The sequence below is a fragment of the Coenobita brevimanus genome, chromosome 79, assembly GCF_032717465.1.
Source record: "Coenobita brevimanus isolate Jiangsu-jjx chromosome 79, ASM3271746v2, whole genome shotgun sequence".
Taxonomy (NCBI): domain Eukaryota; kingdom Metazoa; phylum Arthropoda; class Malacostraca; order Decapoda; family Coenobitidae; genus Coenobita; species Coenobita brevimanus.
This window is the reverse complement of record NC_137032.1, coordinates 2,280,002-2,305,854: the sequence shown is the minus strand read 5'-3', so window position 1 is coordinate 2,305,854 and position 25,853 is coordinate 2,280,002. Positions and strand designations below refer to the sequence as shown.

General features: G+C 45.3%; 1 non-coding gene across 1 annotated transcript; it reads left to right on the top strand.

The window, feature by feature from the left end:
- Window positions 1-16,017: 16,017 nt before the first annotated feature.
- Window positions 16,018-16,136, top strand: LOC145409135 (5S ribosomal RNA). Its single transcript, XR_013899058.1, has one exon. It is a non-coding gene; the product is annotated as a 5S ribosomal RNA (ribosomal RNA).
- Window positions 16,137-25,853: the final 9,717 nt, after the last annotated feature.

Here is a 25,853-nt window from a genome sequence, read left to right as displayed (position 1 = left end):
ACACAGCCATGCCCTCCCTTGCACCCTTGTAGTAGGCTACAGCCATGACCTCCTCTGCACCCTTGCGGTAGGCTACAACCATGCCCTCCCCTGCACCCTTGCAATACACAGCCATGCCCTCTCCTGCACCCTTGCAATACAAAGCCATGCCCTCTCCTGCACCCTTTGCAATATGCTGCCATGCCCTCCCCTGTATCCTTGCAATACAAAGCCATGCTCACCCCTGCTATGTCTCCCCTGCACTCTTGCTATTCCTGCAATCCCATACTTACCCTTCTATCACTCTCCTGTCGTTTCTTTCCTGTCCTGTTATCGTTGTCACCACTGTCCTGGCATCCCTGTCCTGTCCTGTTATCCTTGTCCTGTCCTGTTATCCTAGTCCTGTCCTGCCATCCCTATCCTGTCCCGTCACCTCTGCACCCTTGCAATACAGCCATGCCCTCCTCTTCACCCTTCCCATACACAGCCATGCCCTCCCCTGCACCCTTGCAATACACAACCATGCCCTCCCTGCACCCTTGCAATACACAGCCATGCCCTCCCCTGCACCCTTGCAATACACAGCCACGTCCTCCCCTGCACCCTTGCAATACACAGTCATGCACTCCCCTTCACCATTGCAATACACAGCCATGCCCTCCCCTGCACCCTTCCTATGCCTTGCCATGTTTCCCCTGCCCTGCTAGTCCTGCCATTCTTTTCTTGTCCTGCCATCTCTTACCTGCCCTGCATAGTCCTCCCCTTCCCTGCACCAATGCTATGCCTCACCATAACCTCCCTTGCAATATTCATACCCTTCCCTGCACCCTGCAATACACAGCCATGCCCTCCCCTGCACCCTTGCAGTAGGCAACAGCAATAACCTCCTCTGCACCCTTGCAGTAGGCTACAGTCATTCCCTGCCCTGCACCCTTGCAGTAGGCTACAGCCATGCCCTGCCCTGCACCCAGCAATACACTCCAATGCCCTGCCCTGCACCCTTGCCATACACAGTCATGCCCTGCCCTGCACCCTTGCAATACACAACCATGCCCTCCCCTGCACCCATGCAATACACAGCCATGCCCTCCCCTGCATCCTTGCAATACGCCGCCATGCCCTCCCCTGTGCCTTTGCCATACACAGCCATGCCCTCCCCTGCATCCTTGCAATATGCCGCCATGCCCTCCCCTGTGCCCTTGCCATACACAGCCATGCCCTCCCCTGTACCCTTGCAATACACAGCCATGCCCTCCCCTGTACCCTTGCAATACACCACCATGCCCTCCCTTGTACCCTTGCAATACACAGCCATGCCCTGCCCTGCACCCTTGGAATACACAGCCATGCCCTGCCCTACACCCATGCAATACACAGCCATGCCCTCCCCTGCATCCTTGCAATACAAAGCCATGCTCTCCCTTGCACTCATGCTATTGCCTGCAATGTCTCCCCTGCAATAAACAGCCATTCCTTCCCTTGCACCATTGCCATATCCAACCATACCCTACCTTGCACCCATGCTATGCCATGCCCTTCCCTGCACTCTTACAATGTCCTGCTATCCCTGTCCTGTTGTATCCTGCCAACCCTGTCATGCTATCTCTTACTTCCTCTGCACCCTTGCTATGCCCTGCCATCCCTGTACGCAGTCATACTCTCCTTCGCACACTTGCTGTGCCCTGTCATCCCTGCTATTCTTGCCTAGCTTTGACCTGCCGTGTCATCTCTGCTATGTTTTACTGTTCTTGCCTTGCTCTGTCCTGTTCTGCCATCTATGGTATTCTTGCCTTGCTCTGTCCTGTCCTGCCGTCTCTGCTGTTCTTGCCTTGCTCTGTCCTGTCCGGCCCTGTCATGTTCATCACTCTTTCAACATATCCTTCATCCCATCTTGTCTTTACCCTCTTCCTCCTTGCTCTCTTCCTTTCCTCTTGTACCCCTCCTTCCTTCTGCTTCTTGTCTTTTCCACCCGTTCTTCCACTTTCTAATCTTTTTTTTCCATCTCATCCTCCACCTAATCTACTTTCTTCACCTTCTTCCTTTCCTATCCTGCTTCTCTCCTTCCACTCCTCCAACTTTCCTTCTCCTCCTGTCCATCTCCTCTCACTTTCCTTCTCCTCCTGTCCATCTCCTCTCACTTTCCCCCTTCCCCTGTCTCCTCCATCTTTATCTTTCTCTTCTGTCACTCTGTTCTTCCTCTTCTGCTCTCTCTCCTCCTCCTTTCTGCTATTCTTCCTTCCCAGTGTTTTCATTTTCCTTCTCTTTTTTTCTTCCACATCCTCCTCCTCCTTCACCCTCTTCCTCCCCCTCCCCCCTCTCCCTTGTTCTTCTTTTTCCCATCCTTTCCTTTTTGCACCCCCTTTTCTCCTCTTTCCCATCCTTTCCTTTTTGCACCCCCTTTTCTCCTCTTTCCCGTTCCTCTCCACCTTCATTCCTTTCCTACCCCGTCTTCCCTATCCCATATTTCTTCTCTTCTACCCTCCCTTGCTCACCTTTTCCCTTCCACCTTCACCATTCGCTTTATACTTTTCCGCTCCTACAATTTCTCTCTCATTTTGTACCCCTTCCTCTTCTCTTCTTCTACTCCCCTCTTCCAACCCCCTTCTCCTGTTCTATCCCCCCCCCCTTTCCTCTACTTTTCTATTCCTTCTTCCTCTCCTGTTCTTCCCACCCATTCTCTCCTTTTCTACCCTCCCCCCCTTTCCTCTACTTTTCTATTCCTTCTTCCTCTCCTGTTCTTCCCATCCATTCTCTCCTTTTCTACCCTCCCCCTTCCTCTCCTCTTCTACCCCCCCCCTTCCTCTCCTCTTCTACCCTCCCCCTTCCTCTCCTCTTCTACCCCTCCTTCATCTCATCTACCCTCCTTTCTGCTACCCTTCAACCTTCCCCCTCCTTCTTCCTAAATATTTTTATCAAACTACTTTCGTGTAGCTTCTTCTGTGTGTTGAGAGAATAAAGGTAGGGTTATTAATCCAATTCTTGCTAATGCCAGACGATTTTATTTAATTCCTGCTGACGCCAGACGATTTTATTTAATTCCTGCTGACGCCAGACGATTTTATTTAATTCTTGCTGACGCCAGACGATTTTAATTTAATTCTTGCTGATGCCAGACGATTTTAATTCAATTCTTGCTGATGCCAGACGATTTTAATTCAATTCTTGCTGACGCCAGACGATTTTATTTAATTCTTGCTGATGCCAGACGATTTTATTTAATTCTTGCTGACACCAGACGATTTTATTTAATTCTTGCTAACACCTACAGGCTTTATTCACTCTTAGATGGGGGAGGGATAGGAAGAGTGGTGGGAAGGAATGGGGGGAGGGGTAGGAGGGAGGAGGAGGAGGAGGAGGGAGGGGTAGGAGGGAGAGAGGAGGAGGAGGGAGGGGTAGGAGGAGGAGGGAGGGGTAGGAGGGAGAGAGGAGGAGGAGGGAGGGGTAGGAGGGAGAGAGGTGGAGGAGGGAGGGGTAGGAGGGAGGGAGGAGGAGGAGGGAGGGAGAGGAGGGAGAGAGGAGGAGGAGGAGGGAGGGGTACGAGGGAGAGAGGAGGAGGAGGAGGAGGAGGGAGGGAGTACGAGGGAGAGAGGAGGAGGGAGGGGTACGAGGGAGAGGAGGAGGAGGGAGGAGAGGAGGGAGAGAGGAGGAGGGAGGAGGGAGGAGTACGAGGGAGAGAGGAGGAGGAGGAGGAGGAGGAGGGAGGGGTACGAGGGAGAGAGGAGGAGGAGGAGGAGGGAGGGGTACGAGGGAGAGAGGAGGAGGAGGAGGAGGGAGGGGTACGAGGGAGAGAGGAGGAGGAGGGAGGGGTACGAGGGAGAGAGGAGGAGGGAGGGGTACGAGGGAGAGGAGGAGGAGGAGGGAGGGAGGGGTACGAGGGAGAGAGGAGGAGGAGGAGGAGGAGGGAGGGGTACGAGGGAGAGAGGAGGAGGAGGAGGAGGGAGGGGTACGAGGGAGAGAGGAGGAGGAGGAGGAGGGAGGGGTACGAGGGAGAGGAGGAGGAGGAGGAGGGAGGGGTACGAGGGAGAGAGGAGGAGGAGGAGGAGGGAGGGGTACGAGGGAGAGAGGAGGAGGAGGAGGAGGGAGGAGGGAGGGAGAGAGGAGGAGGAGGAGGGAGGGGTACGAGGGAGAGAGGAGGAGGAGGAGGAGGGAGGGGTACGAGGGAGAGAGGAGGAGGAGGAGGAGGGAGGTGGACGAGGGAGAGAGGAGGAGGAAGAGGAGGGGGAGGGGTACGAGGGAGAGAGGAGGAGGAGGAGGAGGGAGGGGTACGAGGGAGAGAGGAGGAGGAGGAGGAGGGAGGGAGGGGTAGGAGGGTGAGAGGAGGAGGAGGAGGAGGGAGGGGTAGGAGGGAGAGAGGAGGAGGAGGAGGGAGGGAGGGGTAGGAGGGAGAGAGGAGGAGGAGGAGGGAGGGAGGGGTAGGAGGGAGAGAGGAGGAGGAGGAGGGAGGGAGGGGTAGGAGGGAGAGAGGAGGAGGAGGAGGAGGGAGGGAGGGGTAGGAGGAACAGAGGAGGAGGAGGGCGGGAGGGTAGGAGGAGAGAGGAGGAGGAGGAGGAGGGAGAGAAGGGGGGAGGAGGGAGAGGAGGAGGAGGAGGTGGAGGAGGGAGAGAGGAGGAGGAGGAGGAGGGAGGGAGGGGTAGGAGGGAGAGAGGAGGAGGAGGAGGGAGGGAGGGGTAGGAGGGAGAGAGGAGGAGGAGGAGGAGGGAGGGGTACGAGGGAGAGAGGAGGAGGAGGAGGAGGGAGGGGTACGAGGGAGAGAGGAGGAGGAGGAGGAGGGAGGGGTACGAGGGAGAGAGGAGGAGGAGGAGGAGGGAGGGGTACGAGGGAGAGAGGAGGAGGAGGAGGAGGGAGGGGTACGAGGGAGAGAGGAGGAGGAGGAGGAGGGAGGGGTACGAGGGAGAGAGGAGGAGGAGGAGGAGGGAGGGGTACGAGGGAGAGAGGAGGAGGAGGAGGAGGGAGGGGTACGAGGGAGAGAGGAGGAGGAGGAGGAGGAGGGAGCGGTAGGAGGGAGAGAGGAGGAGGAGGAGGAGGGAGGGGTACGAGGGGGGGAGGAGGTGGAGGAGGAGGGAGGGGTAGGAGGGAGAGAGGAGGAGGAGGAGGAGGAGGGAGGGGTAGGAGGGAGAGAGGAGGAGGAGGAGGTAGGGAGGGGTCGGAGGGAGAGAGGAGGAGGAGGAGGGAGGGAGTGGTAGGAGGGAGAGAGGAGGAGGAGGGAGGGAGGGGTAGGAGGGAGAGAGGAGGAGGAGGAGGGAGGGAGAGAGGAGGAGGGAGGGAGGAGGAGGAGGGAGGGAGGGAGGGGTAGGAGGGAGAGGAGGAGGGAGAGGAGGTGGGAGGGGTAGGAGGGAGAGAGGAGGAGGAGGAGGAGGGAGGGAGGGGTAGGAGGGAGAGAGGAGGAGGAGGAGGAGGGGGGGAGGGGTAGGAGGGAGAGAGGAGGAGGAGGAGGGAGGGGGGGGTAGGAGGGAGGGAGGAGGAGGAGGAGGAGGAGGGAGGGAGGGGTAGGAGGGAGAGAGGAGGAGGAGGAGGAGGGAGGGGTAGGAGGGAGAGAGGAGGAGGAGGGAGGGAGGGGTAGGAGGGAGAGAGGAGGAGGAGGAGGAAGGGAGGGGTAGGAGGGAGAGAGGAGGAGGAGGAGGGAGGGAGGGGTAGGAGGGAGAGAGGAGGAGGAGGAGGAGGGAGGGGTACGAGGGAGAGGAGGAGGAGGAGGGAGGGGTACGAGGGAGAGAGGAGGAGGAGGGAGGGGTACGAGGGAGAGAGGAGGAGGAGGGAGGGGTACGAGGGAGAGAGGAGGAGGAGGGAGGGGTACGAGGGAGAGAGGAGGAGCAGGGGAAGAGAAGGGAGGAGAGGAAAGGGGAAGGAGACGGGAAGAGGAGAGGAAGGGGAGAATAGGTAGTAAGATGGGGAGGGAGGAGGGGGAGAGAACAGGAGGAAGGGGGAGTAAAGATGATGAGAGGAGACAAATGGGAGGAGGAGGGGAGGACAGGAAGAGGAAGGGAAGAAGGGTTAGAAGGATGGGGAGGAAGGAGAAGGAGGTATGGAGGGGAAGAAAGGAAGGAGGAGGGAGAGAGGAAGAGGGAGTAGGAGGGGGGGAGGAGAAAAGGGAAGAAGGAAGGAGAAGAGGAGGAGGAATGGGGAGGGGAGAAGAGGAAGAGGGCAGGGGAGAAGAGGTAGAAGGATGGGAGGGAGGGAAGGAGGGGAACAAATGAAGGAGGGTGGGGGGATGCGTGGAAGAGGGAGGAGAGGTAGAAGAATGGGAAGGAGGGGAGGAGAGGTAGAAGAATAGGAAGGAGGGGAGGAAAGGAGGAGGGAAGAGGAGAGCAAAACGGAAGAGGACGAGGGGACAGAAAGAATGAGGTGGAGGGAACAACAGAACAAGGAGAGGAAGAAGGATGAGGAGGGGAGGGGAGGTAAAAGGATGGGGAGGAGAGGAAGAGGGAGGGGGAGTAGGGGAGGAAGAGGAAGGGGAAGGAGAGGAAGAGGGAGGGGGAGGGGGAGGAGAGGAAGAGGGAGGAGGAGGAGGAGGGAGGGGGAGGAGAGGAGAGGCAGAGGGAGGAGGGAGGGTAAGAGGGGAAGAGGATGGGGAGAAAAGGGAGAGTGAAGAGGGCAAAAGGCAGAGGGAAAAATTGACAGGGGCATTTTTAATATATCAAGAATTAATTTTCTTTAACAAAATCCATTCACAAATACCCCGAGGAAATAAATATATAAGTAAATACTGCTTACTGTACAACTATCAACCACCTGCCTGATGATACTTTCTGGAATTGGTGCACAGTAATGCACAAATGAAGACAGTTTCCTTTTTTCTATTTAAAAAACTCTCCTAAACTGCATTATTGGCATTTGAAAGCAATTGCTGAATCATTATTACCTTAATTAGATCAGTATTTACGTCTGCATACTACATTACAGTGCTGACAATATTAAGAGTTATCAACAAATAATCATGCAGGCTAAAGACATCTGGATATCATGGATGGTGTGAACCATAAACTGCATTAACTTGACCAGTGTGATACTTATGTTACAACATGATAGTTGAAAAGATCTGATAAAAAGATTTTTATTATAAACATGAACCCACTGAGCAAGATGATGTCATTTTCATGTTACAGTACTATTCTTATTATTATTTTTATTAGTCTTTTATTCCATCTTGGATAAGCTCTTTAAATTTAAGGAGTTCACTGCAACTTCAGTTAAAACTTTCAAAATTAAACCTTTCCTAAGTTAAACAAAACAACACAGCATTGACAAACTTTCATAACATAAAGACATTCCTCGGTTGAATGGAACACTCTTATTGCAGTAAGAACAAATTGAAAAGGATATTGCCAAGAGAAGGAGGGGGGGATGAGGAGGAGGACAGGGGAAAGAGGAGGGAGGACGAGGGGGGGGAGAGGAAGGGAGGGAAGGGGGAGGAGAAGAGGGAAGGAGAGGAGGAGAAGAGGGAAGGAGAGGAGAAGGAGAAGAGGGAGGGAAGGGGGAGGAGAAGAGGGAAGGAGAGAAGAAGGAGAGGAGGAGGAGAAGAGGGAGGGAAGGAGAGGAGGAGGAGGAAGTAGGTGGAGAAGAGGGAGGGAAGGAGAGGAGGAGAAGGAAGTAGGTGGAGAAGAGGGAGGAGGTACGGAGAGGAGAGGAAAGGAGGGAGAAGAGGCAGAAGGATGGGGAGGAAGGAGGGGAAGAAAGGAAGAAGATGAGTAGAAGATGGAGGAGGAGGAGAGGGAGAGGGATTGGGAAGAGACGGAGAGGAAGACAGAAGAGGGAGAGAGACATAAGGAATGAGGAGGAGGAAGGAACAACAGGAAGAGGAGAGGAAGGGACAACAGGAAGTAGGAGGGAAGGAGAGGAAGGAGGAGGAGGGGAGGAGAGGAAGGAGGAGGAGGGAGAATAGGCAGAAGGACGGGGAGGAAAGGTTGAAGGAAGGGGAGGAAAGGAAGAGGGAGGGGGAGGAGAGGAAGAGGGAAGAGGAGGAAAGAAAGGAAATGGGAGGAGGAGAGGAAGAGGGAAGAGGAGGAAAAAAAGGAGTGGGAGGAGAGGAGAGGATGTAGTAGGAGGAGAGGAAGGAGAGGCAAAGGGAGGAGGGAGGGTAAGAGAGGAAGAGGATGGGGAGAAAAGGGAGAGTGAAGAGGATGGGGGAAGAGGGCAAAAGGCTGAGGGAGAAATTGACGGGCATTTTTAATACACCAAGAGTTAATTTTCTTTAACAAAATCTATTCACAAATACTCTGAGGAAAAAAAATAAATACTGCTTACTACACAACTATCAGCCATCGGACTGATGATACTTTCTGGGGTAGGTGCAGAGTAATGCACAAATGCAGACAGCTTCCTTTTTTCTGTTCAAAATAATCATGTAAAGACATTTGGCAATCATGGAGGGTGTGACCCATAAACTGCATTAATTAGACCAGTGTGATGCTTATGTTACAACAAAAATAACATCTACATACCAGTGTACCATAATAGCTGAAAAGATCTACTAAAACGATTCTTATTATAAATATGAACCCACTGAGAAAGATGATGTCATTTTCATGTTACAGTACTATTCTTATTATCATCATTAGTAGTAGTAGTATTTTATTCCATCTTGGGATAAGCTCTTTAAACTGTAGGAGTTCAATGCAGCTTCAATTAAACCTTTCATAATTAAACCTTTCCTAAGTTGAATAAAACAATACAGCATTGGTAAAAACTTTCATAATTAAAGACATTCCTCAGTTGAACAGAACAATCTTGTTGCAGAAAGAACAAACTGAAAATGATATTACCAAGACTCAAAAGACTGACACACTAAAAGTTAATCATTGTTATCATCCCACATTCTTTTTCCCACTTAAGGATGGAGTACAGTGAGGTCCAGAGCACAAGGACGGATAACATGTAAGTGGAATAAATGATCAACAAAATTACCAATGAAGAGAGCCAGATACTAACACACTCACTATTCAAGCCCAAGAATCCTACATTCTGCTTCACAGGCGGATGTATATTGTACATTTTGAAACAGATGCACTTCACATTACAATGAAAACAATTCATTCTGATGACTGTAAAATTTAATAAAGTTGAATATGGGACATTAAACATTTATATGCTCCTCCATACATAATTCGTCCAACCAACTCAACCCAGTCCATTCCCTAGCCCCCACATACTTTACCTGTTTTTGCATACAGTACTTGTTCATCATATCCATCAAAATTTTTGGCCTATAATACCTCCTCTCACTTTCACTCACTAAAGTATATTTTTTACCATCTAAAAAATAATGAAATAATTGTCTCAGATATAAAGGCTCACACATTCTTGCACGTGTCAGCCTTGGGCACCTAACGTCAGCTCTCCATGCTGCTCGATCTCTCGCAACTTCCCTATTCAGTCCCAATAACCTAGCAACTGTTTCACAACACAAACTCAACAGTTAGCAGATAATCACCCTCCCAACTCAAACACACACTCATGTTACCTACTCAAGCAACCACTCCCACTGGAAAAACACCTAAAGTTCTAAGATCTACTAAGGGCACACATGACCTTTTCTCAATACACAGATAACATCAGAGCAAAGGCATATCATAAACTCAATGTCCTGAAAACAAGAAGTACCACCTTCATACAACAAATTCTATGAACAATTCATTAGAACAGTGATTTACGCTATCAAAATATGAGCCCCCTATTTAACGGGCACAAAAGTGGAAAAGCTTAAGACAACACAAAACAAAGCCTTTGGAATAATGAATGGATGCACAAAGGCCACAAATTCAGCTCACTTCTATCAAGAAACAAAAGTACTCCCAAACAAGGATCATATGAGAGGGACAATTCATCATTTCAGGTTAACACTCTTCTCAACCCTGCAACTGTATGTTGCATCATCTTCCACCACAGAGAAACAAAGAAGAAAACCACCAAACACTATAAAAATTGCTTCACCAACATTCGTCATTCTCCACCCAGCACAATATTCACACACACACACACACACACACACACACACACACACACACACACACCACACACACACACCACACACACACACCACACACACACACCACACACACACACACACACACCACACACACACACAAAAAAAAAAAAAAAAAAACTTCAACCAAATAACACCCTTCACACACCTCCACCAGACAACACCCCTAAGAAACTATCCAACTCAGAAGACAAGACTACACCTAACCAGAATGCAACACAGTCACCACCCATGTCTGCTACAATGCCAACACAAAATACAACTCAGATAATTTAATATGCACAAACTGCAATGCAACCTCTCACACCACAACACACTTTCTCACACCAGGTACCACACAGTCATAACACAAGCAATCTTTGAACATAAAACTCAACAAAACATCTATGAGAATGGCTACAGTATGCATTTTACAAATTTTCTATATTCTTCTCCCAATTAAGACAAGCTGTCAGAGTTGCATCCTGTGTATTCCACAGGTCTGAATACTACTCTTAGCAAACACTTCAGATTTCAAAACAGCATAGCCTACAGTCATAACAGCCAACCTACACAAAGCCAGAAATTCAGAGTTGCAATGCTACAAGCACTGCAAATCTTGTCCATAATACAGATAAATATTCCACACACAGCTACGTTCATGAGATTAAATTCGTGGTACTATCTATCTATCTATTGCCAGACACCATAATCCCTTAAGGGGTGGCCATTTGACTTTGAGTTATTTGTTTTAAGGGGAGGGGCACTAACCCTCCACCAACCCACTTGTTCACACGTAGGAAGCACGTATGGTTTGGTTATATGGTTACCACCCAGCGTTGTAAATGGTTCCTTGGCTTACAGGAAACCATTTGGCTTGTCACTCAATGTAAAGCCACCTGTAAAGGAAAGAAAAGCAATAAGAAGTGACAGGAAAGATGCGAGAAGTAGGAAGAGAGGAGGGGAGGCACAGAAAAAGAATGATAAAGGCTAAGGAAGAAGTAGGCAGCACTACATAAAGTGAGTGGATGATGGTCACCACCACCTACCACCATTTTCGTGGTACAACAGGAAATATATCAAAAGAAGCTATTTGAGGTAAGAGACAAAATATATCTGAAAAATATTACAAGCATAATACCAGACTTTTGGTATAAATAAAATATAGTAAAAGAAGTGATATGGGGTATAAGACAAAATATACCTGAAAAATACAGTATAACAAGCATAATACTGGACTTGTGGTATAACAGGAAATATACAAAAATATGCGATATGAGGTATAACAAGTCAACATTTATCAGAAAAATATAACAAGCATAATACCATACTTGTGGCATAACAGGAAATATACCAGAAACAAGTATGTGGTGTAACAAGGCAAAATATATCTGAAAAATATAAAAAAAATAATACTGGCCTTGCGGTATAACAGAAAATAACAAAAAGGAATTTTTTGGTATAATGAGATAAATACTGTACCTTCATACTGCCCTAGAAAAGTCCATCTCAAACATGTACATTTAAAATACAATATTATTACACTATGCTTTGCTGCATGTTTTTTTTTATTTTTTTTAAATGAAACTGATTCTCTGTAGGATGTCAACATTATTTTTGGATGTCACCAAACTAAAAAGTAATCCAAGTACAGTACCTCTTCATCATTAAACCACTATGTCACAAAGTATTATGTTACCAAACATCACAACCTGTCACTAAGAACCTCTCTGTGTTACCAGTCATATAAGTTAGTTACCAAGCAAAGAGTATACTGTAATATCACTAAGCATATATCATACTGTCACCAAACATAGTTTGTCACCAACCATATAGTTTAATGTCACCAAGCATATATGTTAATGCCAACAACCATATTTTAATGCCACTAAGTAACTGTGTGTTGCTAGACAAAGTTTGTCAATAAATTGCAGCTTTCAGCTAGAGTCATCTTCATTCATGTGCTTCTGGTAGCTCTAATATATGGTTGTGGAGAGGAATGAATTCATGTAGTGGCACTGACATACTGGGTGCTTCTACTGCCCACCTACACAAACATCCCTCGATTCATCTCCCAAATAAAGGTTGTGGGCTGCAGGAGGACAATTTAAACATCCCTCGAGTCTTATCTCCCAAATGGGAGTCGTGAATTGTAGGAGGACAATTTCAACATCCGTCAACTCTTCTCTCCAAAACAAGGGTTGTGGGCTGCAGGACAAACATCCCTCAACTCATCTCCCAAACAAGGGTTGTGGGATGCAGGGGGATATTTTCAGGCTGCACTCACAGGGTTCATATTTCCAATGAACCTGGAGCCAAAGCAACAATATATACATGAAGATCACTCTACCCAGGTCCACCACGAGGAGGTAAGCTGCTCGGACCCACACCATGCCCATCCCAACCACCCTACCATTGGACATGCTGCCATCATCATCACTGCAAAGGCCTTGCAGTTTTACATGTTAGTCTGTCTGTATGTTGACTGATGGCAGTAAACGTCTGATTTTAGGAGAAACGTTTCAAACTGGAGGCATTAAATATAGCCTTCAATTTCTTCCTGATCTTCATTTTGATCTTTAGAATACACCAAGAACAGGAACTGGTGCATGTGAGGAGAAAACACACCCACAGGAACTGGTGTGTGAGGAGAAAACACACGCACAGGAACTGATGTATGTGAGAAGGAAAAAACACACCAACAGGAACTGGTGTGTGTGAGAAGGTGAAAACACACTAACACAGGAACTGGTGTGCCTGAGACGAAGAAAACACACCAAGAACAGGAACTGGTGTGTGTGGAGAAAACACACCCACAGGAACCGGTGTGTGAGGAGAAAACACACCCACAGGAACTGATGTATGTGAGAAGGAAAAAAACACACCAACAGGAACAGGTGTGTGTGAGAAGGTGAAAACACACTAACACAAGAACTGGTGTGCCTGAGACGAAGAAAACACACCAAGAACAGGAACTGGTGTTTGTGGAGAAAACACACCAACAGGAACTGGTGTGCCTGAGACAAAGAAAACACCAAGAACAGGAACTGGTGTGGAATGGTAAGCTCACACCGAGAACAGGATCGAACACCTGCCGCAAACAAATTTCCGGTCACGCACACGTAGCATCTTCTACCCAACTTATCTACATCGAGGGTTCTACTGAGCGAATCATGCCAGCCATAGCACGGCCTTTGTGCAGTTACTTTTGTAAGGTGTAGCTTGGTGACAGTTTGGTGACATCTTACTTTTCTAATACAGAAAAGTTCGTCCAATTTGGAAACCTACTTTTCTAATATAGAAAAGTTTGTCCAATTTGGAAACCTTATCGTTTGGTGACACATATTAAGTAGGATGGAGGATGTTTTATATTATATATAAAACAATTTCACCCATTTAGATACCTAAAAGAATGGAGGCACCCTAGGATTGTTATGTAGAATATTCAGGTGCTGCATGTAGATGTGGACGAAACAGATCTAAATCATGATGGGTGGTTGGGGTTTCTTGCCCAACTGTGTAAGGGAACGTGAAGACTGAGAGGATGTGCCTATGTATCAGCATCCCACGTATGACATTCAGATAAGTGCTGGTGCCCTGATTAATGAGCAACACATCGGCCCAGACTATACTCAATTCAACAAGTCCGACACCATCAGGAATGACATCAGTGCCTCAGATGTTGATGACCTCACAGATATGGTGCCAGGCAGGGTGAAAATGGCATATAGCCCGATTGTTTGTTGTGCCCAAGGGTTATGGCCTCAAAAGCGTCCTCTCAGGTACATCCAACACCCACACGGCATATAATAAACATTTTAGATAAAAATTATTAAAATCAAAATTGAAAAGACATTATTCAATGGAAAAAAATAAAAAACAAGCAACCACGTGATTGTCACACCCAAGGGCCGAGTGCATGTGATGGCTGGAACGTCCCACCTTTGTGACATCTCGCCGTTCACCTTACGTGCCTGTTGTGGGTTCGCACAGTACACCCTAGGGCCAGGGCATCACATTTAAGACCCCTTCTTAGCGACCCCCTGCTAAGATGCCCATCCCCACACAACCACCACACGCATGGCGGATCGACATCAAATTGACAGAAACTGGCGGGGTGTGTATGTGTGGACTATTCTAAACGACCCAGCCACCCAGACTTCACATAAAGAGACAGTGAAAGAGATAAAGATGGAAGGGAAGGGGGGGGGGGGACATTTACTCAATTTAGCCACTGAAAACACCTGATATTCAGTAAGATATACGATACAGTAATGAAGCATACCGTGTCTGGGCTTGGCAAATTTTTACGGCCGAATGCCCAATCCTGACACCAACCCTCCCCTATTTATCCGGGCTTGGGACCGGCATTGAGTTGAGCTGGCTTCCTCCTGGGATCAAACGCAACTCAATGGCTGGGTTAAAATGTCATATGCTCCTTTCAATCTAACTTTTCCTAAAACTGTACTTTTACTCCCATCCATCCATAAACAATCAGAGAAATAGGACGTAACTTCGATAAATTCAAAAACAGCACATGAGGCAAAAAGAGGAAATGTACCATGAAATCTATGACAGAAATAAAAGGAGGGAATAAATCCATGGAGAGGTTACTTAAATCCCTCCATCTCCAAAGACTCACTCTGACGATGTGGAGTTAAAAGTCAACAATGCCAACAACATGAAGCTTGGTCGCAGGAAGCAGAAGTTTGATCCGACTAATAACTAGGGAAATTCTAAAGCTTGACTGCAGAAAACAGAGGTTTGATTTGACTTGTAACCATGGAGATTCTATAGTATGATTGCAGGAAAGAGGTTTGATCTCACTGGTAACTAAGGAAAGTCTAAAACCTGACTGAAGGAAACAGAAGTTTGACTAGTAACCAAGGAGATTCTAAAACTTGACTGCATGAAATAGAAGTTTGATTTTACTAGTAACCATGGAGATTCTAAAGTGTGATTGCTGGAGAGGTTGTGATCTGACTAGTAACCAAGGATATTCTAAAGCTTGACTGCAAGATATAGAGGTCTGATTTGACTAGTAACCAAGTAGATTCAAGAGTATGATAGCAGGAATGAGTCTGATCTGACTAGTAACCAGAGAGATTCTAGAGTATGACAGCAGGAAAGAGGTATGATATGACTAGTAACCAGGGAGATTCTTAGTGTTAACCAACTCTCTAGTACCTTTAGCTAGTATTCATCTAGCACTGCTTCTTTCTCAGCTTCTCCACTTCAGTTTCACACAAAGTACTCCTCTCTCCCTATATTCACCACACTCCTCTCAGTTTTACAATACATACCACAGTCATATAATCAGATAAACCTCTACATCCCTCTCTCTCTATGCTCTTGTGTTAGGAAAATTAAGTAAACAGTACAGTGTACTACACTTCACTAACATAGCTACCAAAACATTTCAGTATCACAATTAACAAGTATAAAGGTAATTAAACCTTACTCCATCCTTTGCTGGGAAAAAGCAATTTGGATGATGAAAAAAAGTTAACAAAATTATACATATAATACTGGAGTGCTATGACTTTAAGCAATGGTTTGTCTTCAACCTGGAAAAAAAAAAAAATCCACAAAATGGATACTGCATAATTATGCAAATGCCCTTCAACTCTCTACCAATCCCCCTAAAGAAGAATGGTGGGCTGCAGAGGTGACCATTTCAACCAGCAATACACTGGGTTTATATAAAATGACGCTTAGGCCACAACACTAACAAATGGTTAGATGTCAGCTGAGCATTAAATGGAATTCAGGTGGAAATTTAAATGTAAAGCCATAAGTTTTCTATAATATGCAGCATTATTTACTTGAGCAATGGTATAATGTATGGGTATAACAAGGCAGCCTAGTGAAATACAGTACTGATAACCATTGATTTCACACATCCCAGTCTTCATTCAAGCCTTTCCATGATAATATATAATATACATTTTATGAAGATGAACAACAGATGCTTAAGAAATAATATACTGGGTACATACAAATGGGTTCCTATATAGCTTACTTGGTAAGCTGCTGTACTCACGCAGTTGTAAGCGCTGGTTCGAATCCTCGCAATATTTAATGCCAACAGCCATACAACGTTGAGTACACCACTTCCCGTCCGATCAGCGAAGTTAAGCAACGTTGGGTCTGGTTAGTACTTGGATGGGTGACCGTCTGGGAACACCAGATGCTGTTGGCATCCCTACATGTCAAGTGGGGTTGGTGGAGGATTAGTGCCCCTCCCTGTAAAACAATTAACTCTAAGCCCTTGGCCACCCCGTCTGGGATACATAGCGTCTGGCGATGAATGAATGAAAACATACAAATGCTTACAGAATTCCTACACACATAATATACATTTTATGATAATGATGCACAATAGAGTCCTCTGAAATATACTGGGTTCATACAAATGCTTACAGACCCACACACATTGATTTTTTTTTTTTTTTTAATATGTAGACAACCATTTTTTTTTAACACCTTGTACAGTAAGACCTCAATGCTCAATGGATACATTAACCAGGTGGCTCCACTGCCTGGTTATACTAACATCCCTCAACCACTTTCCTATCCCCAGAACAAGTTATGGTGGGCTGCAGGAGAGGAGCAATTTGAGCCTCCAGTCCATTACGTTTTATCATCCAGATGAACCTGCGGCATCAACAACATGTATCAATATTTCACACCTTTTTCAGACATCTAGAACTGGAAACTTGGTGACATTGCCAATTCAGCATTTATATGCACCAAATTTGCTTTAATATCCAATTTTTCTGTATTGTAAAGAAAATAAATGAATAAATAAACATATGAACTTTCAGTATTACCTATAAAATGTCAACCATTTTCAACACCCTATACCATCACTCAAAAATGCTTTAACCCGCCCTGTCCCGTCAACGTATGGGTACGTTGCAACGATTTGCATCTGCCAGTCCCGGCGACGTACCGGTATGTCGTGCAACCATCACTCAAAAATGCTTTAACCCGCCCCGTCCCGTCGACGTATGGGTACGTTGCAACGATTTGCATCTGCCAGTCCCGGCGACGTACCGGTATGTCGTGCAATTGCAAGGTCCCTAATTTGCACAATTTTCAATTTTCGCGCGTGATTTTTCACATGTATACACGGGACACCTTCCTCTATTCCTTTACAAGATGCCAAGCAGGGACAATGCCTTACACTGCATAACCTCCCCCCTCATGCCATTGTCTCTGCAATTCACCTGTTACCAGTGACCTGGCCAATAAAGACATTCAGGGCCAGAGTGATTCCCCAATCGATGACAATGTGGAGGACAAGGTTTACATAGCATTACAGGAAGAAAGAGTCAGAAATGATGATCAGGTAATGTGGGAAAAAAAAGGTCATGAATGGTGATTAGTTAGTGAGTGAAACAATGCTTATAATGCCTATATTACTGCTTGAAAACCAATATACTCTCATACTACATATAAATTCGTACCAAGTAAATAAATAAATACCGTTTATGAGTGGATAAAATAGTTACCCTCCCATAGAACTCGTTTTCTTTGGTGCCAGCATGTTAGAAAACCCAGTCAGGTAAGGAGGAACTCCTACCTGGAATGAGTATTTTAAACCTCAGGTGAGCGATTTCTCTATGAATTTTCGATGTTTCTCACCAAAAGCGAAGGTTTTAGCCAAAAAAATTTTTTTCGAAAATACCTCGGGACTGGGGGATGTCGGAGGGGCGGAAAACCTCGGGACGTGACGGGTTAAGTTCCTGCACAACCAGCCCCTCCACTATCAGCTGTGTTGGTCTGGGAAGTGTAAACCAGTGCTGGTGGGGGATGCCTTCATGTGGTGGTATTGATACAACAGGGAGGCTCCACTGCCACTGAGCTTGGGGAAACAAGCTGCAAGAGGAAAATCCTTTGCCAAGTAAAGGCGTACAAAGAACTGCTGGGTCCCAAGGTGTGACAGATCTGAGAAAAGTGTGCTGTGACAGAAACGGCATGAGTACCACGAGGGATGAGATGTAAGCTGGTTTGTTTAGAAATGATGAAAGGAAGGGGGAGGGTGACTGGCTGAAGAGGGTCACAGGTATGTATGCTGAGGGTAGCAGTTACAACCCAAGGCTCATCTGAGCTATGAAACTATACTTTTTTTTCTTTTTTAAATAGAGGCAAAGGTGCACTTGATAGGTTGATGATGACTGTCTGAATGCAATATGTCTGAATAACGCTGTTGTATTAGAGTTAGCCAATAAGTTTCTATTTGCATTACCGGAAATTATTTGAAATACATTATTCGGACATGTTGCATTCAGCCAATCATCACCAACCTGTCACGTGCATCTTTCCCTCAATAAAAGGAACTGAGTATAGTGGACTCCAGACTTATGCAGCTTCCTCTTGCAGTCCACCTTTCTCCCTTCATGGGACAGGTAAATAGATGTGGGACCTCTGTATATGTAAAACGGCCACTGATTTATCTAGAATGCTGTCACTCTGTCCATGTGTGTGTGTGTGTGTGTGTGTGTGTGTGTGTGTGTGTGTGTGTGTGTGTGTGTGTGTGTGTGTGTGTGTGTGTGTGTGTGTGTGTGTGTGTGTGTGTGTGTGTGCGTGCGTGCGTGCGTGCGTGCGTGCGTGCGTGCGTGCGTGCGTGCGTGTGTGTGTGTGTGTAAGGAGGAACAGGTTCTTCAGCGAAATGGATCCAAGTGAAAACACTGGTCCAATGTCAAAAATAGATCCAAGGAAGGATATAGGTCCACGAAAGATACAGTTGCCTCTCAGTGGGGAGAATAAGTCTGTGGAAAGTACGTCCACGAAGGGAATACATGCAAGGGTGAAAATGGGTCCACAGGTGACTAAATCCATGAGTGAAAATAAATTAGGTCCATGAGTGACAATAAATCCACAAGTGGAAATAAAACAGGTCCATGGTTGACAATAAATCCAGGAGTGGAAATAAAATAGGTCCATTAGCGACAATAAATCCATGAGTGGACATAAAATAGGTCCATCAGTGACAATAAATCCCTGAGTGGAAATAAAATAGGTCCATCAGTGACAATAAATCCCTGAGTGGAAATAAAATAGGTCTATGAGTGAATAAATCCCTGAATAGAAATAAAAAAAATAGGTCCATCAGCGACAATAAATCCATGAGTGGAAATAAAAAAAAAAATCACTGGGTGAAAGCAGGTCCATGGGAAAAGAAGGTGCAAGGCGAAATAGGACCCTGAGGAAAAATGGGTTTATTGGGGAAAGTAGGCCCATTGGGGGACAATAAACCACTTGGGGGGGGGGGAGGAACAGAGGTGTGGAGGAAGATGGATGAATGAGGGAAAAATAGATTCACTGAGGGAGAACTGGAATAACTCCACTAAAATCAAGGAAAGGGGGAGTAAAAAAAGCAAGATTATCATCATCATTATCATTTCTTTGACCTCTACTCCCACCTAAATATGGGGATAGAAAGGAGAGAGATACTGGCTGATGAAACTGATGCGAAGCTTCATGTAAAATAAATCCCTGTTCAGAGTGGCTATTTTATACGAGAATTATGCTTCAGTGCCATGGAACTAAGAATGAGTGTAAGCTTCAAACCTGAGTCTGCAATGAGTCAGGCAAATCATTTGGCCATTGACTCTCACAGAGTGAAGTGATGATGGATGGAAAGGCTTTATCTATGCTCTCCCCTGTAACTGTGCCTTAAACTGCCATCTCTCCATCTTGAAAGGTAAGCTGTTACAACAGATTATGGTATGGTGAAAACAAAAGAAAATGTCTTACTCTGCCAATGATCCGCAACATATGGTGGTAGTGACTACTGGAAGTGTTATGGAATGAGATCTACCTACAGTAACATGCACTCTTAATCTGGCAACATCCTGTAACATACGGTGCTAGTGATTAATTGAAGTGCTATGGAATGAGATCAGACCTATAGTATAATACATTTTTAATCTGACAATGACCTGTAACCAACTGTTCTAGTGACTATGGGAAGTGTTTTGGAATGAGAACAAACCTATAGTAAAATACTGTACTCTTGTTCTGGCAATGAGCTCTTACTGTGCAAGTTATTAACACTTGTTTATGGTGCTAGTCACAAAAAGAAAAGTTACAAAAACGGTGTAGAGCCACAGCACTGTCTTAATCACAATTCACCTATGGGAAATATGCTGAAAATGGACAAAGACCACAGCTAGGTCAATGCTGTGAACTATAAATGAAAATTACCATATAATTTCCTTCAAGCAATACCAGAAAAAATGACAACGAAAAGGAGTTTAGCAAAAGGTCCTGTAAGTAAAACCTAACCATGCACCTATGAGCCTTAAAACTCAATAACGAACAGCAATGTGCTATGTCTACTGTGACAGGCACACCAAAAATAGACTGGGACAACATCAGTGTGACACCAGGGATCAGCAACTGAACAGAATGGCTGCAGGAAATCAACCAGCGTGAAGAGTTGCCATTGGGTGACCAAGGCCGATGCATGCATGATGGAGTCTTTACAAGGAAACAAATATCAGCATAAAGAAACCAAGTCTTATTAAGATCTGTGCCCTTCAGGACCATAAAACAGCTTGAACTGCAGCCCAATGATGCCAACAAAAAGGTAGAGTACAGCTGAATTTTTCACATTTACATTACCTAAACTCCTTTTATTTTTAATTAGCCTAAATTTGCCATCCTTCCATGCTGAAAACAAAGTTGCAATAACAGACTGACACTACAATACAGTCAACCATACTAAGTTCAAACTCCTTGGGTTGAAGCTGTGTTTAAATTTTAGAAATAACTGAGAACTTTAGAAGGATGTACTCTTAGTATGAATTCAGATAATGCATTTTTTGTTTTTATTATTTTTCAATCTATCAAGCAGCCTGGAGAGCCGCCACTGGGTGACTTAGGCCGATGGATTCAAGCATGCTGGAGCCTTTACAAACGGGCCGTCTATTCATACTGACACAGTCCCCGTTTCAGTCAAAATTTCTTGTTTCCATTTTCCTGAATAAGGATAATCCAATTAAAGTGACTGAAAAAGGCAAGGAAGCTGTATCAAAACAACAATAAAATTATTTTACATTTCTTACAATACTTTTAATTGGGAGAGGCAGTGGATCAATCGGTAGAGAGGTGACTTACAGTCCTAACAGACCCCAGTTCAAATCCTCGCCGAGGGAGGGAACAATTTATGAATTTGAATTTCATAAAAAAGCAGGCTTTACTGATCTATCAGAATACCCACTGACATGTACAAACCCCTCTTCTATTACCAATACACCAGTCCTGTATGAGACAGCCCTAGCATGTATTCACTATGGACAGTGGGTGTTAGTGTCAAAGTGGTAACATTTGGTGATGTAGGACTACAGGGCCTTGGGGATATGCCCTGAAGCCTTTGCCCAGAGGTGGACACACACACACACACACACACACACACACACACACACACACGTGAGGACAGGCCCTGAAGCCTTTGCCCAGATTCAGACACACACACACACTATGGCTATGATCTGCCCCAGGTTGGAAAAATATATGTGGCAGTAGTGTGGTCCCCACACAAGAAGAAAGATATAAATAAGATCGAGAGAATACAAAGAACAGCAACCAAGACGGTCCCCAGCCTGGCAGATATGTCTTACGGAGAGAGGCTGGAAAAGCTGGACCTGCCAGCACTAAAAGAAAGGAGAAAGGGGCGACACGACCGCAGTGTTCAGGGCCATGATGGGACTAGATAAAATTGATAAAAATGATCTGTTTGTATGGGATGGGAGAGTAACAAGAGGACATGGAATGAAACTGAAAAAGCCATGTTGCTGAAGGATATCAAGAAATATAGCTTTCCATACAGATGCATAAACCTGTGGAACAGCCTGGACAAAGAGATCGTTCAGTCTAAAAACTTAAATGAGTTCAAAGCAAAATTTGACTTAATGAGAAAAAGAGACAGGACCCCATAAGCGCAGCTCATTTCCTGTATATCACAACTGGGTAAATACAAATAGGTACACGCACGCACGCATGCACACAACTTTTGCAATGATTTTCTTTAGACAATTCCCTAATCTGATTCACCATAAACTGAAAAAAGCTTTTCATTACTTTGTTATATTATACCTCCAACACCAAAATGGATTCTTGGGAACAGGTTGTACAGCCTGTTCCATCCATGCTTATGCCTAGTTCCATCCTTTCTGAGCTGTCTTAGCATTATGTTTTCATCATCCCAAGCATTAACTGCTCAATGCTTCAACTCGAGTGCTAGCCAATTAAATTTACAGTACGTACCAGTCCTTTGGCTAGACCTTATAGTCCTGCAAGTATTAGTAATATTATGTTATGGCTCCCTGATTGTGGCATTATTTATTATTTATTTACTTTTTACTGAGAATCAAAATGTCCAGCAGTAAAAGTACAGTACATGTCACCTCAGATGTTGCTGAACTACTGTATCTATCTATCTATAGCCCGACGCCCTAATCCCACAAAGGGTGGCCACAGACAAAACGCCTCAAAGTCACTCTGTCACCCACAATTTGACTACCCTCCCCCCAACTCAGCCCCCCCCCCTCCCTCATATAACTCTCAACTCCATCCCTCCACCTCATCCTCGGTCTACCCCTCCCTCTCCCTCCCTCCACTTCACCTACATACACCCTCTTAGTCAGTCTTTCATTCTCCATTCTCTCCATATGTCCAAACCATCTCAGTGTATTTCTCCTAATCTTCTCAACCACATCCACATCCACCCCACAACGCTCCTTCACTTCTTCATTCATCAACCTGTCCCTCCACGTCACTCCACATGCTCCTCTCAAGTAACTCATTTCCACTGCTCTCACTCGTTGACTTGTTCCCCTCTTGCAAGGTCCACGCCTTGCTTCCATACGTCAGGGTAGGGATCACAATACTATCATGCAGTGAACTGCAACACAAAATTTTCAGTGAAAGAGGATCACAAAGCAAAAACTTGCTGCTAGAACTGCAGCCCACTCAGCAATACACAGCCAAGACTATGCCAGAAGCACAAATAAACTTTGTGTCTTTTTTTTTTTTTCCCTTTGTAAATAACAGAACGGAGGAAGGAAAAACAAATGGGTAAAAAAAAAAATAATCCATACACCAGATTACAGGTGTCCTCTGTTCATAAAATATCTGTAACAGTTAGACTTGAACAGTTGTGGGTTGAAATTTGGAGGAAAACAACTCTGGGGAAGTGAGTTCCAGAGATATGCAGTTCAGGGAATGAAAGAATTCAGATAGGCAGAAGTTCTGCAATATGGATGAGTGACATTCCAGTCATGAGCGCTACCAGATGCCCGTGTAGCACGAGGGAAGGCATGGAGAGGTGGCACCACGGACGCAACTTTCACTGTGTAAATTTATCAGAGAGCCATATTCCTTTATACTGCAGTACAGTCCCAAGATTTTGAGGCCCTGCTTTACTTGTTCTGTGGTCTGCTTACTGTGCATTACTAACTTTAAAATGCTTCCCAACTTTCTGATACCACGGCTTCACCACAACTGCTTGTAATCTCTGTATACCTTCACTATGGTTCCTAAGGTCTTTCTTCATGTGACCCTATCATCACTGTGCATGAGTGCTTCCCCACCTAAAACTATGCTTCCTAGCCTTCATCCAATTTGCTTCAATTTACAGTATTTCCCTGTCTTCCTTCTAATGCCGTAACACTGTACTGTTCTACTTCCACTGTGTTCCCTTAAATTAACAAATCTCTGAGCTTTCCTGCCATAACTTTTCCCCAGACACACAAACTAGCAATTAACATTTCCTTGAGAGCTTGATTAAAATGAAACCTTGAGGAAGTATGACTGAGGGGGGGAAAAAATAAAATAAAAAATTTAAAAAATAACATCAACAGGTTTTTCCCAGTAACAGATTGCTGCTGTACAAATGCTCTTTCACAATATAAAGCAAATGTATAATAACCAAACTTGTACCATGCAAATGACATCTCTCTATCCATTACATATGGCAATACAATATGCAGCAAATTCCCCCCCCTCCTACTTTTTTTTTTTTTGAGGGAGGGGGGGCAACCTGACTCCCCACCAACTATACCATTACCTCAAACTTACCCCCTATCCCACAAAAGGCAGATAGCTGACTACACAAGGGAAGCTTCAGTCTCTAGTCTTTTAAAGCCAATGTGTTCAGGTATCTCAAAATGAAGAGCTCTTGGATACAGCTTTCTTAACTGTATAATCTATCTATCTATTGCCAGACGCCATAATCCCGAAAGGGGTGGCCGTTTGACTTTGAGTTATTTGTTTTATGGGGAGGGGCACTAACCCTCCACCAACCCACTTGCCGACACGTAGGGAGCACGTATGGTTTGGTTATATGGTTACCACCCAGCATTGTAAATGGTTTCTTGGCTTACAGGAAACCATTTGGCTTGTCAATGTAAAGCCATCTGTAAAGGAAAGAAAAGCAATAAGAAGTGACAGGAAAGAGGGGACAAATAGGAAGAGAGGAAGGCAGGCACAGAAAAAGAATGATACAGGCTAAGGAAGAAGTAGGCAGGACTACATCAAGCGAGTGGATGATGGTCGCCACCACCTATAACTGTATAAGCACGGCATAAATCTTTCCAACCCTACCCAAAGACAAAAGTGTTCCTCTTAGCCCAATTGATGGCCACGAGTTGTCAGATTAGAATGCTGATTTGACCAGCAACCAATGAGATTCATTTCCACTTTATAACTAAGGCTCACTGAATTTCATGAAAGCATGATTTGGCAATCAAGTTGTTGAACTGGCAAAATTTCATAGGACAAACACAAACCAACTTCAGTAATGAAGGACATAACTAAACGTCATTAATTTAATGCAACCATGACTTAGCATTCAATTTGCTTGGGTAGCCCATTCCCATAAGATGAAAGTAAACCTATTATAGCCAAACTTCAATGTGGCCGCCACCTTTCCCTGCTACAAAACCAACATAAAATGAAACTCATGAAAAAATACACTTAGCCCACACTGCAATGCAGACTCCCACACCACAGCACACTTACTACATGCACCATAACATCACAAAACAGACAATTCTTTCAACATAACCTCAAAAAAAGACCTCTGAGAGTGACCAGTTGAAGTCACCAATTTCCTGCAGTCAACAGTAGGATGTGACTGGGTTTTCAACAACACGGAAAACTGCTATGAAAAGAATGTTCCCGCCACAGTATTAAGATTACCGTTGAGCTACAGCATGGGAGAAAAAAAAAAGTTATGGCAACAGACTGTCATTATAGCTTACATTATTCCCATACCAAAGTTGCAGTGAGATGAAGAGCTGGTTGGATGAAAATCCATGAGCTTTTTTGTGAGAAAGAACATGTACAGTACATTTAACCTGCCCCATCCTGACCACTTTTCCATCACTGACTCCCCCCAGTCCCGACCATTTTAGGAAATTTTTTTTTTTTGGCTCAAACCTTCGCTTTTGGTGAGAAACATCGAAAATTCATAGAGAAATCGCTCACCTGAGGTTTAAAATACTCATTACAGGTAGGAGTACCTCCTTACCTTACTGGGTTTTCTATCAGGCTGACACCAAAGAAAACGAGTTCTATGGGAGGATAAGTATTTCACACCACTCATAAACGGTATTTATTTATTTACTTGGTACGAATTTATATGTAGTACGAGAGTATATTGGTTTTCAAGCAGTAATATAGGCATTATAAGCATTGTTTCACTCACTAATACCTGATCTTTTTTTGCCACATTACCTGATCATCATTTCTAACTGTTTCTTCCTCTAATGCTATGTAAAGTCTGTCCTCCACATTGTCATTGATTGGGGAATCACTCTGGCCCTGAATTTTGTACCGTGGCATGACATGGCTATACTGGCCAGGTCATTGATAACAGGTGAATTGCTGAGACAATGGCATGCAG